Consider the following 8945-nt stretch of genomic DNA (forward strand, 5'->3'; position numbering starts at 1 on the left):
TAGGTTGATGATCATGTGAAGTCACAAAATCAATTGAAAAAGCAAAAATAGAATGAAAAACCGAAAGAAAAACTGCACACCCTGGAGGAAAACTTGCTGGCATTTAAACGCCAGTGAAGACAGCATAATGGGCGTTTAACGCCTAGTCTAGCACCATTCTGGGCGTTTAACGCCAGAAAGGGGCACCAGACTAGCGTTTAACGCCAGGAATGGGCAAGCAGCTGGCATTAAACGCCAGAAAAGGGCAGCAGCCCGGCGTTTAACACCAGGATTGGCAAAAAGGGCGTGTTGCACGCCACTTGGTGCAGGGATGAGCTATCCTTGACACCTCAGGATCTGTGGACCCCACAGTATCCCCACCTACCCCACCACTCTCTCTCTTCTTTACCCATTCACCAACCACCTCAATACCTCTTCCCCAAAAACCCCTCACCTATCAAATCCCACCATTCTCTTCACCACTCACATCCATCCTTCATAAAACCCCACCTATCCCACCATCCAAATTCAAACCACTTTCCCTCCCAAACCCATCCATACATGACTGAACCCTACCACTCTCCCCACCCCTATATACACCCATCTTCACCCCCTCATTTTCACACATCATACACACTACTTCTCTCCCTTGGCCGAAACACAAAGCCCCCATCCATCTCCTCTATTTCTTCTTCTTCTACTCTCTTCTTTCTTCTTTTGCTCGAGGACGAGCAAACCTTCTAAGTTTGGTGTGGTAAAAGCGTTGCTTTTTCGTTTTCCATAACCATTATGGCATCCAAGGCCGGAGAAACCTCTAGAAAGAGGAAAGGGAAGGCAAAAGCTTCCACCTCCGAGTCATGGGAGATGGAGAGATTCATCTCAAGGGTGCATCAAGACCACTTCTATGAAGTTGTGGCCATGAAGAAGGTGATCCCCGAGGTCCCTTTTCAAACTCAAAAAGGTCAACTTTAATCAAAGGTTGGACCAAGTCCTCATGAATATCTGTGTGGAAGGAGCTCAATGCAAACAAGAGATCCCACTCATGGACATGAGGAAATTCCTCATCATGAAATCCCTGAGATGCCTCAAGGGATGCACTTTCCTCCATAAAACTATTGGGAGCAAATCAACACCTCCCTAGGAAAATTGAGTTCCAACATGGGACAACTAAGGGTGGAGCACCAAGAACATTCCATCCTCCTCCAAAGAATTAGAGAAGACCAAAGAGTCATGAGAGAGTAGCAACAAAGGCAAGGAAGAGACATTGAGGAGCTCAAGCACTCCATAAGATCTTCAAGAGGAAGAACAAGCCGCCATCACTAAGGTGGACCCGTTCTTTAATCTCCTTGTCCTTCATTTTCCTGTTTTTCGAAAATTTATGCTTATGTTTATCTATGTTTGTGTCTTATGATCATTAGTGTCTTAGAGTCTATGCCTTAAAGTTATGAATGTCCTATGAATCCATCACCTTTCTTAAATGAAAAATGTTTTTATTACAAAAGAACAAGAAGTACATGATTTTGAATTCATCCTTGAAACTGGTTTAATTATTTGATGTGGTGACAATACTTTTTGTTTTCTGAATGTATGCTTCAACAGTGCATATGTCTTTTGAATTTGTTGTTCAAGAATGTTAAAATTGTTGGCTCTTGAAAGAATGATGAAAAAGGAGACATGTTACTGAGGATCTGAAAAATCATAAAAATGATTCTTGAAGCAAGAAAAAGCAGTGAATTCAAAAAAAAAAGAGAGAGAGCAAATAGAAAAAGCCAATAGCCCTTTAAACCAAAAGGCAAGGGTAATAAAAAGGATCCAAGGCTTTGAGCATCAGTGGATAGGAGGGCCTACAGGAATAATATCCTGGCCTAAGCGGTTAAACCAAACTGTCCCTAACCATGTGCTTGTGGCGTGAAGGTGTCAAGTGAAAACTTGAGACTGAGCGGTTAAAGTCGTGATCCAAGGAAAAAAGAGTGTGCTTAAGAACCCTGGACACCTCTAATTGGGGACTCTAGCAAAGCTGAGTCACAATCTGAAAAGGTTCACCCAGTTATGTGTCTGTGGCATGTATGTATCTGGTGGTAATACTGGAAAACAGAGTGCTTTGGGCCACGCCCAAGACTCATAAAGTAGCTGTGTTCAAGCATCAACATACTTAACTAGGAGAATCAATAACACTATCTGGATTTTGAGTTCCTATAGAAGCCAATCATTCTGAACTTTAAAGGATAAAAGTGAGATGCCAACACTGTTCAGAGGCAAAAAGCTACAAGTCCCGCTCATCTAATTAGAGCTAAGTTTCATTGATATTTTGGAGTCCATAGTATATTCTCTTCTTTTTATCCTATTTGATTTTCAGTTGTTTGGAGACAAGCAACAATTTAAGTTTGGTGTTGTGATGAGCGGATAATTTATACGCTTTTTGGCATTATTTTTAGTATGTTTTTGATATGTTTTAGTTAGTTTTTATTATATTTTTATTAGTTTTTATATAAAATTCACTTTTCTGGACTTTACTATGAGTTTGTGTGTTTTTCTGGGATTTCAGGTATTTTCTGGCTGAAATTGAGGGACCTGAGCAAAAATCTGATTCAGAGGCTGAAAAGGACTGCAGATGCTGTTGGATTCTGACCTCCCTGCACTCAAAGTGGACGCGTTAGAAAGTAGACATCTAGGGCTTTTCAGCAATATATAATAGTCCATACTTTGCCCGAGATTTGATGGCCCAAACCAGCGTTCCAAATCAGCTCAAGAATTCACGGCGTTTAACGCCGGAACTGGCACAGAAGTGGGAGTTAAACGCCCAAACTGGCACAAAAGCTGGGGTTTAACTCCAAGAAAAGTCTCTACACATGAAAGCTTCAATGCTCAGCCTAAGCACACACCAAGTGGGCCCGGAAGTGGATTTTTACGTCATTTACTCATTTTTATAAACCCTAAGCTACTAGTTCTCTATAAATAGGACCTTTTGCTATTGTATTTTTATCTTTGATCAGTCCTATGCTATCTTAGATCACATTTTGGGGGCTGGCCTCTCGGCCATGCCTAGACCTTGTTCTTATGTATTTTCAACGGTGGAGTTTCTACACACCATAGATTAAGGTGTGGAGCTCTGCTGTTCCTCGAGTATTAATGCAATTACTATTGTTCTTCTATTCAATTCAGCTTATTCTTGTTCTAAGATATCACTTGTTCCTCAACTTGATGAATGTGATGATTCGTGACACTCATCATCATTCTCACCTATGAATGTGTGCCTGACAACCACCTCCGTTCTACCTTAGATTGAGTAGATATCTCTTGGATTTCTTAATTAGAATCTTCGTGGTATAAGCTAAAATTGATGGCGGCATTCAAGAGAATTCGGAAGGTCTAAACCTTGTCTGTGGTATTCTGAGTAGGATTCAAGGATTGAATGACTGTGACGAGCTTCAAATTCGCGATTGTGGGGCGTTAGTGACAGACGCAAAAAAATCACTGGATTCTATTCCGACATGATCGAGAACCGACAGCTGAATAGTCGTGCTGTGACCGAGCGCGTTGAACATTTTCACTGAGAGGACGGGACTGTAGTCATTGACAACGGTGATGCCCAACATACAGCATGCCATGGAAAGGAGTAAGAAGGATTGGATGAAGACAGTAGGAAAGCAGAGAGACGGAAGGGACAAAGCATCTTCATACGCTTATCTGAAGTTCTCACCAATGAATTACATAAGTATCTCTATCTTTATTTTATGTTTTATTCATTAATCCTCCATAACCATTTGAATCCGCCTGACTGAGATTTACAAGATGACCATAGCTTGCTTCATACCAACAATCTCCGTGGGATCGACCCTTACTCGCGTAAGGTTTATTACTTGGACGACCCAGCTTGCTGGTTAGTTGTGCAAAGTTGTGATAAAGAGTTGAGATTGCAATTGAGCGTACCATGTTGATGGCGCCATTGATGATCACAATTTCGCGCACCAAAGGCTTTGCAATGAATTGCATCTGAGGCATCGGTGAGGTACATTCTTCGAGTTGCTTTAACCGACTTTGGTGTTGTGCCCAAGTTTTTGTGCGGCGTTCTTTCTTCTAGATCTGAGGTGTGATCGTTGTCATGGTCGTCTGCCATGGTAATGGGATGACTTCCAGGTTCCCCGGCAACGGCGCCAATGTTGCGAGGGTTACCTGAAACTAGAGGTCGATCTCGGATGAGATCTTCTGTGCTGGTCAGAGCTGCGGAGTCTGATCTTGATGATGGTGATCAAAGTCGCTGTGTCCGACTCGTTGGACTTGGTGATGATGCTGATCCTTCGTCCCTGGAGGGTGGGGGGTACCTGCAAAGGACTCCGATGCTTAAGTTAGCAAGGGTATTAAGCAGGTATTGAGTAGAATCAGAGTATGAATTATACCTGGGTGCTCTAGTGTATTTATAATGGCGTAGAGTGACCTTCTTATATAAGATAAGTTAGTTATCTTATCTTATCTTTATCTTCGAGCGAGGTCATCTTATCTTTAGGGGAACCGCCTTTATCTCTATAGGCTTGGACCGCCCTTGGATTCGGGTTGTGTTCCTCTGCTTGGGCCCTTTTATTGGGCTTTCTTGTGACTTGGCCGAGCTCTTTAAGAAGAGGCCGGGTTGTCCTAGCCTGAAGAGATCGGTCGCTTTGTCTGTAGAACATCCTGGGTCGGACAGCTCGACCCAGGGTATGAACAGTTTCAGGTGAGGAATGGCTAGTATGTAAATGGCAAAGCAATGAAATGGAGGTTTAATGTGATTTATAAAAATTGGTTTTGGGCCAAACTTCGGCGGGCTACAACTTGGCTTCCGGACCATCAATTTGTTTTCAACATGTTTTAAATGAAAATTGGGTTCATGAAGTTTATGTCGTTCGAAGAATGGATGAAAAAAATTTAAAATAACTAACATATGCACTTGGAAGTTTGGGTTTGGAATAGGTGAATTATGCAAGTTCCCCTCTATTTGAACTCAATTATGCAGCTTTCCGTTTGATTTGGTTTTTGGAAAAACGTACGCCCACGCGTACGCGTGGCATGGAGTTTTTACTTGAGCGTACGCGAGTAGAATTATGCGTACGCGTGACGGACCAACATGCATGTCCACGCGTAGGTATGGCCCACCCGTATGCGTGACATGATGTTCTCAACTACGCGTACGCATGGAAAGGGGATGCGCACGCGAGCTACATTTTTACACTCCCACGCGTACCTGTGAGCCACGCATACGCATAGCCCCTGTTCCAGCAAACATGATTTTTTAGTTTTAAACCCTATTTCAAACTTCTAAACCTCTATTTTTATTCTTTTAGTCATAAATAATAGTATTAAACCTGATAATAAGATGAAGTTAGGAGATGGGGATAACTTGGAGACGAAGTAAAGCTGAAAAGTGATGAATTGATTATGAGATGTTACGAATGATCATGTATGATACTTGGCTTGAATAATCAGATGAATGATCATGTATGATACTTGGCTTGATTAACTAAAAGGTCTGAGATACTAGATTCCCTGGGTAAAGTACCGTGGCTTACCACCATGTGTACCAGGTCGAGCACTCGATACTCTGTTGACCCTATGAAGTAAGGGTGACCAGGCACTTATAAATTCCCGAGAATGGTACCCCCATTGAGCGATTTGATATATATATGAGTAAAAGCTATGCATAGACTCATAGGATGCACGTCGGGAGACAGTCCAAAGGTTTAGCAAACCAGACTTGTCGGATTGGCTTGATCACCAACAAATAAGACTCATCAGCTATAGGACAGGCATGCATCATGTGCATATTACTTGAATTACTTGTTTGTGCATTAACTGGGTGTGTCTAAGTGTACTTGCTATGTTAAATGTATAGTTGTTACCTGTAGTACTTGTAACCTTCTTGTGTTTGCCTTTATCTGCTTATTTATCTATGATTTGTCGAAGAAGATGGAGGTATGGAGGAAAGGCAGTGGGACTTAGGTTTAAGATTAAGTTAAGTTGGGCTTAGATACTCTTAGAAAACTACCTTTTATGGCTTCTGTTTAATACTTTAAGCTTTATAATCTGAGTGTCGGTGTTCTGGGATTGCCTCTGGCATTCCTAAAACCTTATATCTTACATGTGTGGCACCTTTACCATACTGAGAACCTCTGGTTCTCACCCAATACTATGTTGTTTTTTTCAGATGCAGGTCGAGAGGCACCTCCTTAGGCATCTGAGCTTCTGAGGCGAAGTGGTTGTCTGGTTACTTTTTGGATTATACGTATACATGTACTTAGTTTACTCTCTGCATTACTTGTTCTTTTTTATCCTCTTAGAGGCTTATGGAGAGATAGGATTTCGTTTATGTAAATTTGGATTTTGGATATGCATATAAACATATGTGAATATATTCTGCGGCCAGTCTCGACTTCACGGGCTGAGTTAGGAGCTTGATATTTTGTATCTTTGGCCCTCTATTCCTATTTTTGTTATCTTATGCTTGATAGTTATGGTTTTCTTAGCACGCAAGTTAACTCGTCTCTTGAGCGTTGCATTTTTATTTTGCGATTTTTATTTCATCTATTCTTCAAGGCTTCTAGTATATTATAATTTTTCTGATATTATATGTAAATATTTTATTTTAGAGGTCATAATACCACACCACCTCTGTTTTATGGCTTAAGCGTAAAGCTCAGTGAGATAGAGTGTTACAAATTTAATTAGAAATTTTTAAATTATAATGACCTAATTGAAATTGTAGTGAAACTATAATGACCAACAAAATAATTAAGTCTTTAACTTAAAATATCTGCTTAATACTTGTACATCAGAATTTTCTTTAAGAAAAAATTGATACATTCATTCTTTGTTTGTTTGTATTAGAGATATAATTATTTATGTTTTTTTTCTTTTGCTATCAGCTTAATATTTTGGAAAAAGTTGTTTTATAATTTGATATCAGTTTGTCCAAAAGATTTAAAATTCGATCCTTGATAAACTTCAAAAAAAATAGCATAAGATAAATTAAAAAAAAAGAAGGGCCATGGAAACATCAAACAAAACTAAACGATATTCTTGTTTAAAAAAATATATTATAAATATAAAAATCTATATTATCTACTTCTGTTAACTTAAATTTTACATGAATTTTAATACATATTATAGCCATCCATATTATTTACTTCTAAAAATGTTACCTGTAATGGTGATTAATACATGACATGAATTTTATTTAATCGTGATTAATAGAATGTAACATAATATAATAGTTATGCTACGTGTATATCAATTTTAATCACTGTATACAAATACGTAGATAAATACAAAAATTTTAGAATTGAAAAAAATTCCACTCTCACTTATACGCACGCGCTCCTCCTCACTCTGACCAATTTCAGTCTCACGTGCCAAAATCACTCTCTCTTTCTCTCTCTTTTTCATGTGTGATTCTCTCAGAAAAACTACTATTAATTTTGTTGCAGTTCTCTCTCACACTTCTTCAACTGATTTTTGCTATTTCTAATACCTTGGCATCTTTAGTAGTTTTTTAGCATTTTATTTCATAAATATTAGTAATTTTCTTAGATTAACTGAGATTTTCAAAGCTAATATATTTTTTTAGAGTTGTTTTAGAATTTTGTGTGTTTAGGATATTTTCAAAGAAATTTAGACAACGGAAAAAAAAAAGCCAAAAGCAATTAGAGAAGGTGGGGTGCCCAGCGCCCAGCACCCATGAAGAAACAAGGGTGGGCGCCCAGTATCCATGAAGGAACAAAAATAGTGCCCACGCACTGACACCCAATACCTTCCTCCAGCACCCAATGACACTTCTTTATGCCCAGCGTCCAAAATATTCTTCACGTCCAGGACCACAGCGCCAAGCGCCCAACCTTGGTGCCTATCGCCTTGAAGAAGAACAAGGCAACAATCACAATGGCGCTTGGCGTCCATGATGAGTAACAAAAATGGCGCTTAGCGGCCATGATCAAGACCAACCAAAAAGCCCTGGCATTAACATCACGGGCTGGCGCTTAGTATCCATGAAAGAATTCATCCAAGGCCTAATATTCCTTCAGCAAAAATAACATGAATATTATACACGGCGAATGGTGCACGAAATTGTGATCATCAATGGCGCCATCAACATGGTACGCTCAATTACAATCTCAACTCTTTATCACAACTTCGCACAACTAACCAGCAAGTGCACTGGGTCGTCCAAGTAATAAACCTTACGCGAGTAAGGGTCGATCCCACGGAGATTGTTGGTATGAAGCAAGTTATGGTCATCTTGTAAATCTCAGTCAGGCGGATTCAAATGGTTATGGAGGATTAATGATTAAAAGATAAATAAAACATAAAATAAAGATAGAGATACTTATGTAATTCAATGGTGAGAATTTCAGATAAGCGTATGGAGATGCTCTGTCCCTTCCGTCTCTCTGCTTTCCTACTATCTTCATCCAATCCTTCTTACTCCTTTGCATGGCAAGCTGTATGTTGGGCATCACTGTTGTCAGTGGCTACAGTTCCGTCCTCTCAGTGAAAATGTTCAACGCGCTCTGTCACAGCACGGCTATTCATCTGTCGGTTCTTGATGTGCATAAACTTGGTATGCTACGATTTAGGAAATTGCACGATCGGCAAAATTCCTTCCGGCAAGTGCACCGGTTATCGTCAAGTAAAAACTCACAATAGAGTGAGGTCGAATCCCACAAGGATTGGTTGAGTGAGCAATTCGGATTAGGAGTATGTTCTAGTTGAGCGGAATCAAGATTTAGATGAGAATTGCGGAATCTTAAATTGCATGAATTAAGAGCGAGAAGTTAAAGTGCTGAAATTAAAAAGGGATGGGGAGGATTGCATGAATTGAAATTGCAGAATGTAAATAGAAAAGGGTAGATCAGAGAGAGGGGTTCATTGGGGTCAGGAGATATTGAAATCTCCGAATCAAAACATTTTCATCTCTTCCTCAACCAATGCATTCATTGAAT

Source organism: Arachis duranensis, chromosome 2 (assembly GCF_000817695.3).
Source record: "Arachis duranensis cultivar V14167 chromosome 2, aradu.V14167.gnm2.J7QH, whole genome shotgun sequence".
In the NCBI taxonomy this organism is placed as follows: Eukaryota; Viridiplantae; Streptophyta; class Magnoliopsida; order Fabales; family Fabaceae; genus Arachis; species Arachis duranensis.